Here is an 11,570-nt window from a genome sequence, read left to right as displayed (position 1 = left end):
TGAGTGGTCTTAATGAGGAGCTCACTTGGAAGGAATAACACCGACTCTGGAAGATCATAACTTAGTCTTTTGGTAATGTAAATTATTCTTTCTTCTCCCTCTTTATGTTCGAGGACGAACATGATTTTTAGTGGTGGATAATGTAGTGATCCATTAGGTCAGTTTGAGAAATAATCCTCTATTTTTCATAAAAGACCCTTTTCATAAATTTTAAATGAGAATTTTGGAGTATTCGGTAACACTGGTTAATTAGTTGATGGGCGATTTTAGATAATTGATTAATTGGTGGCTAAAATATTAATTTATTTAACATTCTATATTGGTTGTCCCATATTTATTAAAAAAAAGTTAGTAGGGTTTTCCACATTTAATATATAATTAGATTGGAAAAGAAAACAAATTGCGACAAACTCACCTGTGCAACGACGGCACATGAGCAAGAAGAGAACGTGGGCTTCGGGTAGGCAAAGCTCAACCAAGTTTCAATTCTTGTGTATGCGCATATTAATTACTCCATATATGGGTAGTATGATTATTAGAATTTTGGTTTGAAGAAAAAAGAAAAAAATATATGGTGAGAGAATCTAACACACCTCCAAAGTCATGTGGCTGTTGATGCATCTACCACGAGAAAATAATATAGCAAGAAAAATTCTTAATTTGGTTGCAGATAGGGATGGCTGTTGTCTTTTAGACAAATTATTAGTGGATAATTAATGGCAATTAGACTATGAATGAGTAATGATGAGATATAATAGGTAATGATTGGTAAGGTGTATAATTTCTCAATTGTAACATAGGTAGTTACTGCACCTAGTAATTTGTTCCTTTCCATAGGTGAGATTTCGTGTTGTGTTGGATTCGTATGGTATTACATTATGATTCAAGTTTTTATATACTGAGATATGTAATTAAATATTATGTGTATTGTATTATATGAATATCATTAGATTTATGTTATTTAGAGAAATTGAGACCTAACCCTAGACTTAATATTTAGGACTTGATTATAGATTTGAGTGAGTTTTTAGTTCTAGGCTAGACATATAGTGATGTGGATGTTGTTAGTTTTGAAATCTTAATGTGATTAGTTATTTTATTAGATTATGGTATTTTGGATACTGTTCGGGAGGAGAAGGCTCAAGTGGTTGATTGATCGTGATTTGATTAAGGCAAGTGAACTTCTAAACCTCAGTTTAAGCTTGTAGATGCTAGTATTTCTTTGTTATGTGCGTTGGGGAGTAATGAGAATTTGACTAGTTTATTGACATTAAAAATGGAGATGAGAGGTATAAAATGGCAATCTAATGAGGTGTATTGGTGTGATCGATGTGTTGAGATGATTGATTTATCTTTGACATGTGAAATGACTATATTGATATTAGATGTGAAAATTATTGTTGATATTATGCTATTATCTTGAATTATATGAACATGAATTGATTGCATTGGTTGTGATATACTTTGCTAAGACTGAAAATGATATGGAACAAAGGAGTCGGGCCACACGCTCCGTGGCAGGTATTATAAAATAAAGGGGTCGGGTCACACACTCATTGGCAGGATATGTATATTGAGGGGACAGGCCACACACTCTGTGGAAATTTACATGGACAGAAATGTCCCCCATGGGTTTCAGATTGTGATTCAACGAATGTGTACCGATAAAACAGACATGCATCATTTCATTGTATTGCATTGCAGCTTTTTGATATTTGTGAATTCGTGTTTACCCCTTATTGCTCTATATAAGCTGAACTTGGTTTGATATGATTCATTTGATGATACTATTGGTGAGTATTCGTGGACTATATTATTATTATTGTACAAAATATAGAGTTGGGCTAGTTTTATGCAGGATGTAGTTAAGGAGGTTCGATTGGGATTGCAGGATTAATTGTAATCTATTGGGCTTTACTTAGTATTAGTTGTCCAGTCGTTGAGTACCGTGTTGTTTGGTACTCACCCTTTTCTTATACACTTGTGTAGGTTATGAGACCGGACCTGCTTGATCTCCTAGTGTTTCCTACCACATCCGAGGCTATCATTTCGAGCGTTTAAGTAGCTGTTTCATCCATCTAGCGGACACTTCTTAGTCTTTTGTTATGTTTTAGTCCTATTCTAGAGACAAAGACATTGTGATTGTATTTCCTTTCATACTTCGGTAATGTATTAGTGGCTTGCACATGTGACAATCAATCTTGGGGATTTTGAGATTAATTACCTATTTTTAATTAAGTTAAACCTTGCTTTATTTCTTTTACTTCCGCATTTATTTTCCCTTGGGTTTTAGGCTGACTTGTCTCGGTGGGTTGAGACGAGTGCCATCACACCTAGTTTTTGGTCGTGAAAAAAATTAACTCTCCAACCTTGAGGGACAATGGTTCACCAAACGACGTATACAAACTTCAAATTTAACCACATAAGTATGATCGTCCATTTAGGTTGAGGGCCGTTTGGACTCAAGGTGGTCTTTCTAATGATCTTTAACACACCTTGGGTTTTGGGGCAACTTAGGTCAATGCACTAAAGGGATTTGGCTTCCGTTCTACACTAGGTGAACTAGAGTGAACATTTGAAAAGAGACCGGTTACCGAGTTAGATAAACTGCGGGGTGAATATAATAAACGGCGTTGGAAGACCACAAACCAACTATCTGTTTATTACTTCAAGAAATAAAGGATTACTTTCTGAAGAGACAGCCGCAGATGATCACGTAGTTGCCTTTTCCTAAGCATTCTATTTTCTATTTGGCAAAATTCAATACCATGAAGTGCAACAGTTTATAATTTTCTGAATTTAAACAAATAAAAACAAGTAACAATATTACAGACATAACCAAATAATTAAATATAATGGTTAGAACTTATTAAATTTCTCAGTAGAGTCGTCATTTCTGTTATGTGTGTTGAAAAAATGGTTTAAAATTGATTTAGGGAAAAACCAATTTAAAAAAGAAGTCGCCACTTAATTTTTTTTAAAAATCAAGAAAACTTTCAATTGAATTTCAAAAAGACTTAAAACAGATTTTTTTTTTCAAATTCCAAAAAACGGGTACAAGGTTTTTATTTCCATTTCAAGAAGGGTTTATGCACTTGAAATGTCCGCTAACACACGATTATCCGACGATTTTAATCATTTGGCTAACTTAGAAAAAATAGTTTTAAAAAAAGACATTTAAACTCATTTGAAAAATTATTTACTTGAAACATTTGATGTTTCAAATTATATTTGTCAAAGGATTAAGTAAAGGAGGAAACATTTGAGAAAAAATGTTTAGAAAGAATAAGCTACAAAAAAAATAGCTCCTCTTTTAGAGAATTTAATAAGTTAAATCAAACTAAAATTAACATCTAAGTAAGCATAAATAAACATAAATAATTAAATTATTACAACTTGAATCAATAAAATAAATAAAATCTGAAAATTTGGCTCGATACTTAGATTTTGTACGCCTGCACTATACTATTGGGCTACCTGCATTTTGGGCATTTGGCCCAATTTCACTGTATATTATTAATGTATATATGTAGTATATCAATGTATACAACCTTGTTTTCCTGTATATAGGGTGTATATTAGCCTATTTTTGGTCTCCGGCACCTATATATCAGCTTCCCGCACACCACCTGTACACCTCTATTTTCGAACAAACAAAGCTAACTCTAGAAATTAGACCTACCGGGCCATTAGGACAATGCAACGTAGAAGTGGAGTCCGCATTGAACTCATCAGGTTTTATATGCATTACAAAGAAGATATATAAAAACTACCATATTTAAACCTGACTACCCTAATATAAACAAACGATACCGAAATTATACCAAGCTACTGCATTAAAATCTTGGGTAATAGAATTCCCAAACATGATAGTTCTCATGTTTCATCATCTCTATGGTGGGTTACTAACTACCAGCAAAATTGGAGATTCAACAAGTTTTAAAAAAATCATTAATGCATATCAAAGACTTCTACTTACTATCTAATCAGAGAAGGGCATACATTAGGAACTAAACGAGGCAAATGAGACGTTTCCAGTAAAACTATTGAAGTTTATGGGCAACACACATAGATGTAACATTTACAAGACTGTCTTCGCAATACATGGATAAAACAGTAAAGGCAATAGTACTTTATTATAAGGGAAAACACTTCAAAACTAACAATTTTTTGCCTAATAGCACTTGAACAGAGACAACTTTTAGAAATAGCTCCATATTCAGATTGCAAACAAACAAACGAACAATCATAGGCTTAGATAAAAACCTACCGAAAACAACTCATTCAACTTAGCAGACAATATTTTAAGACGAACAATACAACTAGAACAATCTGAAATCCACCTCTAAACCAGAACAATATCCCTTTAACTAACCATAACAATAACTTTAAGACTCCTATTCCTCTCGAGAAAGAATCTAACAGTAGCAAACGAAGGAAAGAACTGAAGTCGAGAAATGAACATGCCATAGACTAACAGAGGCTGAACTGAGCAATTTTAGATGAAGAATTGACTCGACAGACTCATGCTTGTACTACTCTTAAACGAGTAAAATATTTAAACAAACAATTGTTGGATTTAATTGATAGGTTGAATGGGAAATGGAGGGAAAAGAAGTAGAGGGAAAAGTGATTTGTTCTCTCTTGCTTTATGAAATAAGCATTAGTCCCACATAGGTGGTGGAAAGAAAAAATCTCCTACTTAAAAGTAGAAGCACTCCTTCATGTTGCTAAAGGGTCAAGAAGAGGGTCTCCCCTCGCGCCGCCACCGTCGTGGCTCGCTCGGCTCGACTTTGGCTACGGGTACGGGTACAGATTCATATTTGGACAATTGATATGATTGATTGATAATCTTTTTGAACCAAATTTCCTTTAATTTTTTAATTAATTAATATTATTTATTTACTTAATTAATTAAGTGAAAAATCCTGATCCGTGACCTGACCCGTTTCTTTCTCGGATTAATTTAAAACTATTTCCCTCTATTTTTCCAACGAATTTTTTGAAAGGTTGCAACCTTGTCCGAAAAGTTGCAAACCTTTTCTCAACAGGCAAACCTTTTCCCAACAAGTGCTTTTTCTTAAAAGGTGCAAACAAACTATATATATCTGTTAATCCTCAGAATGCTCCATACGAAAATTCTGATAGACATCTTCTTCTTCTTCTTTTCTGCACTTCTTAAAACTCGTGTGATATACTGTCTTCGAGTGGTTCACAAACACCAGAATTGGTAGTATCTCTATTTTGGTGAGTAAATCGTTCTATCCTGGGAGGAAAGATTTCAAAACCTCGGGTACATTGAGGGGAATAATTTCCTTAAGGACACACTGTGTATTCAGTGGGCTCAATTTTTGTTTTGACATTAATTTTTTCCAAATACTGTTATTAGTTTCAGTTTCAGTTCAGATTCTGTCTTTTATTACTTTCAGTAGTTAGTGTTATTGTTTTAATATTTACAATACAGTTTACTAACAATCTTAAGGAAATTATTATTATTTTTGTTTTTTGATTAAACTGTATTCTGTTTTAGAGACTAAAACTTGTGTGGTTTTCTACTCCGTATGAAATAAATATTCTGACTTGAATAGTATAAAAACTTCGTTGGAATATTAAATTTCATACTTGTACAACGATTTGAAGAATATAAAAACTTCATCGTCATTCTTATAAAAAGTCTTATATTCTGAAGCATTAAGACAGTTTGTCTATTTTGATAATAAAAAGAAATGACAAGTGATACTGCTACTACTTCAGCGACTGTTGCTGCAACAATCCGCACTTCTGTGCCACCGGCAAAAAAACCAGAGAAATTTTCTGGAGCCAACTTCAAAGGATGACAGCAAAGGGTGTTCTTTTGGCTTACCACTCTTGGTATGCAGAAGTTCACCAACGAAGATCCTCCTGTGCCCCGCTGTTGATATGCCGTCTAATGAAAAATTTATGATTACTAAGGCATGGACACAAACGGATTTTCTATGCAAGGGCTACATCCTAAGTGCTTTGGATGATGATTTGTACAATGTCTACAGTGCTGTAAAAACTTCTAAAGAATTATGGGATGCACTTGAGAAGAAGTATAAGACTGAAGACGCATGCTTGAAAACAATTGTGGTTGCTAAGTTTATAGACTATAAAATGATAGATAACAGAACTATTGGAACCCAAGTTCAAGAACTATAACTTATTTTTCATGACCTTATTGCTGAAGGTATGGTAGTTAATGAAGCATTTCAAGTGACTGCAATGATAGAAAAGTTGTCTCATTCATGGAGAGATTTCAAAAATTATCTAAAGCTCAAGCGCAAGGAAATGAAGTTGGAAGATCTTGTGATTAGTCTCAAGATTGAGGAAGATAACAAAATAGCAGAAAAGAAGTCGCGTGGAAATTCAACAATTATGGGAGCAAACATCGTTAAATATGCTTCTCCAAAGAATAAGAAAAGGAAAAAACCTTTTGGAAAGAATCAGGAGCAGAACAAGAAAAAGTTCAAGGGCAATGTTATAATTGTGGGAAAGTTGGACACAAATCTCCAGATTGTCGTCTTTTGAAAAAGGACAAAGGAAAGTGACAAGCCAATATGGTGGAAAATAAAGAAGGTATTGATGATCTGTGTGCAATGCTATCAGAATGCAACTTGATAGAAAATCCCAAAGAATGGTGGCTTGATTCGGGAGCTACGTCGCATGTTTTTGCTGTCCGAGAAGCCTTCTCTACTTATTCCCCTGCAACACCTGATGTGACTATCTATATGGGAAATTCTGCAACGGCTGAGGTTGAAGGATATGGTAGAGTATTTCTGAAAATGATATTGGCAAGGTGGTGATGCTGAACAAAGTTTATCATGTTCCAGAAATGCGAAATAATTTGGTATTTGCCGGTCTTCTTATCAAAAATGGATTCTAGTGTGTTCTAGTTTCAGACAAAGTAGTTGTCAGTAAGAATGAAATGTATCTAGGAAAAGGCTACCTCACTGAGGGTCTTTTCAAACTAAATGTAATGGTTGTTGATGATAATAAAGTTCAAGCTTCTTCTTACTTACCCGAGTCAAATAATCTATGGCATTCACATTTAGGACATGTCAATCATACAACCTTGCGAAAACTGATTAACTTAAATATATTGCCTAACTTTGATTGCAATAAATCAAAATATCAAGTATGTGTTGAATCTAAGTATGATAAGCATCCTTATAAATCTATTGAAATGAATTCTAGTCTCTTAGAATTGATTCACAAAGACATTTGTGATATGAAGTCTACCCCAACTCGTGGTGGGAAGAAGTATTTTATAATTTTTATTGACGATTGCATTCGATATTGTTATGTGTATTTGCTTAATAGTAAGGATGAAGCAATTGATGCATTTAAGCAATACAAGAACGAAGTGGAAAATCAATTAAACAAAAAGATTGAAATGATTAGGAGTGATAGGGGTGGAGAATATGAATCTCCTTTTGAAGAGATATGTTTAGAATATGGAATTATTCATCAAACTACTGCTCCTTACACACCACAATCAAATGGAATTGCAGAAAGGAAAAATCAAACATTAAAAAAAATGATGAATGTTTTATTAATAAGTTCCGATTTATCACAGAACTTGTGGGGGAAAGCTATCCTTACAACTAATCGAATACTCAACAGGCTTGGTGCAGGAAATGGAATCACAGCAAGAAAGAAGGCTAGGAGAGATAGCATACTTTCCTTTTTTAGGATTTCTACCCGCGGATGACTGAACTGCCTTTCCTTTCGAACTGAACTACCACGACTCTCGCTAACTGCATCGGATTCTTTGGATAAAAGAAGACTAGCTTTTAGAGTGGATTCCTTCCCTAAACTAAAGAATTTACTTACCTTCAGCCGGTATCATTTCGCTTGAGCTGGGAACTCCTGTTTACCTTACGACAAGTATTCCTTCTTATAGATATCATCGAAAAAGCGGAAGACTAAGAAGACTTTTCTTTGTCTCGAGTGAAAGGGAAAAAGTAGATTGTAGATTTCGATGTATATCTATCAGATCGTGGCTTCATGTACCAAATATTTCTATATCGTTGCATCCGGTATTTTTGTTTTGTTCAAACAGTGTGATAAAGAATAGATCCGAGAAAGAGACTTTCATTTCCAGTCTCCTATTTCTTTTTTTATTGAATTTTGGATTACCCCACAGCAAAACACAATCTATTCCATATGAACTATGGAAAAAAAGAAAACCCAACTTGAACTATTTCAAAGTGTGGAGTGTTTAGCAAAGGTCCAAGTTTCTTTGCCCAAAAGGGTAAAAATTGGACCAAAGACCGTGGATTGTATTTTTATTAGCTATGCTACAAACAACAAAGCTTGTCGATTTTTGGTTCACAAATTGGACAATCCTAAAATTCATGTTAATACGGTAATTAAATCAGATAATGCTGAATTCTTTGAAAATATTTATCTGTATAAAACTGAATGTGAGTCCTCAAGTGAAAGATCTAAACGACTGCGAGAAGAACCAAATGAAAGTAAACCAACCGAAGAGGATCCAAGGCATAAAAAACGTCAAATGATATCTACTTTCTTTGGACCAGATTTTGTGACATTCTTGCTTGAAAATGAGCCTCAAACATTTAAAGCTGCAATGTCTTCTTCTGATTCAATATTTTGGAAAGAGGAAATCAATAGTGAGATTCAATCAATTTTGAATAACCATACATGTGAATTGGTTGATCTTCCTCCTGAAAATAAACCTTTAGGATCAAAATGAATTTTTAAAAGGAAAATGAAAGCTGATAGCACTATTGATAAATATAAGGCAAGACTTGTGGTCAAAGGTTATAGACAAAAAGAAGGCCTTGATTACTTTGACACATACTCGCCGGTAACAAGGATAACATCTATTCGGGTGTTAGTGGCACTGGCAGCTGTATATGGTCTTGAAATCCATCAAATGGATGTTAAGACAGCTTTCTTAAATGGCGAATTGGAGGAAACAATTTACATGGAACAATCTTAGGGTTTCGTAGTTTCAGGTAAAGAAAAGAAAGTGTGCAAACTTGTTAAATCACTTTATGGACTTAAACAAGCACCTAAACAATGGCATGCAAAATTTGACCAAACAATGTTGGCAAATGGATTTAAGATTAATGAGTGTGACAAATGTGTTTACATTAAAAATACTCCAAATCATGAAATCATTATTTATTTATATGTTGATGACATATTGATAATGAGTAAAGACATTGCCGATGTAAATGCTACGAAGCGTATGCTTGCTAGAAAATTTGATATGAAAGACTTAGGGGTTGCTGACTTGATCTTAGGAATTAGAATCCATAAAACTCCACAAGGTCTAGCATTATCACAGTCACATTATATTGAAAACATACTTGATAAGTTCAAGTATTTAAATTTTAATGTTGCAAAGACTCCAATTGATGTAAGTTTTACATTTCAAAAGAATGAAGGTGAAAGTGACTCACAATTGGACTATGCATGAGTTTTGGAAAGTTTGATGTATATTATGAATTGTACACGACCAAATATAGCATGTGCTATTAGCAAGTTGAGTTGATTCATGAATAATCCAATCAAACTCATTGGATGGCAATAAAACGAGTCTTGGGGTATTTGAAACACATCCAAAACTATGCTTTGCATTATAATAAATATCCCGCAGTAATTGAGGGATATAGTGATGCAAACTGGATCACTGGATCATCTGAAGTTAAATCCACAAGTGGATATATTTTCACCATTGGTGGAGGAGCAGTGTCTTGGAAATCATCAAAACATACATGCATCGCCTGCTCTATAATAGAGTCTGAATTTATAGCTTTAGACAAGGCCAGTGAAGAAGCTGAATGGCTCCCAATTTTTTTTGAAGATATTCCATTTTGTCCCAAACCTTTGGCACCCATATGTATACATCGTGATAGCCAAGCGACAATAGAGAGGGAAGGAAGCGTTATGTATAACAGAAAATCACGTCACATTCGACGGTGACACAATACTATTAGACAACTACTCTTTAGTGGTGTTATCACTATTGACTACGTAAAGTCAAGAGATAACATATCGGATCCATTAACAAAAGGTCTATCTAGAGAGGCTGTTAAAAGATCATCAAGAGGAATAGGTTAAGGCCTAGGATAAGTCATCATGGCGATAACTCTACCTAGTAGACTGGAGATCCCAAGAACTAGGTTCAAAGAGATTAAACAAAGTTATAATTGACGGTTCAACATTGTCAAATAACTCAACCTATTCTCATGATGATGACAATGTTCAGAAACAAGGATAAAACCTTAAGGCTTTTTAATGAGTTAATAAAGCATTAAAAGTTTTTTAATGATTATCTATGTCTGGCGGAAAATGACTAGATAGTGTGTCTATAGGACTACATGTGTATAAATTACCTATGTGAGTGTGAAGTATAAGCCGCTTCAAGGGGAATGACGGTAAAGGCCCATTCTTTATGCATTCATGAAACCAGACGGTGTTCATGGATGAAATGAACATAACCGTGAGAACCATAGATGGTTGATGATTAATTGTGTGACTTATGTTGTCTAGTTATACAACAAAGTTCTACAGTTCAAAGATATCGCATCTACCGATTGATCTAGTATATCCTATATAAGTTCACTATGGAAAGTTCAAAGGGAAACCTACTTATCCAAATACAATTAATCTTCGCTTGTATATCACACACTTATCCATGCATTCCTTTATCTTGTAGCCATTCCTTATTCATGTGAGGGATTATTGGTTTTAATTGATAGGTTGAATGGGAAATGGAGGAAAAAAAGTAGAGGGAAAAGTGATTTATTCTCTCTTGCTTTATGAAATAAACATTAGTCCCACATAGGTGGTGGAAAGAAAAAGTCTTCTACTTAAAAGTAGAAGCACTCCTTCATGTTGCTAAAGGGTCAAGAAGAGGGTCTCTCCTCGCGCCACCACCGTCGTCGCTCGCTCGGCTTGGCGGCTACGGCTACGGCTACGGGTACAAATTCAAATTTGGACAATTGATATGATTGATTGATAATCTTTTTGGACCAAATTTCCTTTAATTTTTTAATTAATTAATATTATTTATTTATTTATTTAATTAAGTGAAAAATCCTGACCCGTGACCCAATTAGTTTCTTTCCCGGATTAATTTAAAAATATTTCCCTCCATTTTTCCAACGAATTTTTTGAAAGGTTGCAACCTTGTCCGAAAAGTTGCAAACCTTTTCTCAACAGGCAAACCTTTTCCCAATAGGTGCTTTTTCTTAAAAGGTGCAAACAGGATATATATATCTGTTAATCCTCAGAATGCTCCATACGAAAATTCTGATAGACATCTTCTTCTTCTTCTTCTTCTTTTCTGCAATTCTTAAAACTCGTGTAATATATTGCCTTCGAGTGGTTCGCACACACCAGAATTTGCAGGACCTCTATTTTGGTGAGTAAATCATTCTATCTTGGGAGGAAAGATTCCAAAACCTCGGGTACGTTAAGGGAAATAATTTCCTTAAGGACACACTGTGTATTCAGTGGGCTCGATTTGTTTCTGACATTAATTTTTTCCAGATACTGTTATTAGTTTCAGT

General features: G+C 34.3%; 1 pseudogene; it reads left to right on the top strand.

The window, feature by feature from the left end:
* Positions 1-1,276: 1,276 nt before the first annotated feature.
* LOC129892783 (uncharacterized) lies at positions 1,277-7,629 on the top strand (annotated as a pseudogene).
* Positions 7,630-11,570: the final 3,941 nt, after the last annotated feature.

The sequence above is a fragment of the Solanum dulcamara genome, chromosome 6, assembly GCF_947179165.1.
Source record: "Solanum dulcamara chromosome 6, daSolDulc1.2, whole genome shotgun sequence".
In the NCBI taxonomy this organism is placed as follows: Eukaryota; Viridiplantae; Streptophyta; class Magnoliopsida; order Solanales; family Solanaceae; genus Solanum; species Solanum dulcamara.
Note: the sequence above shows the minus strand (reverse complement) of the source record. Positions and strands in the feature narration are given on the sequence as shown.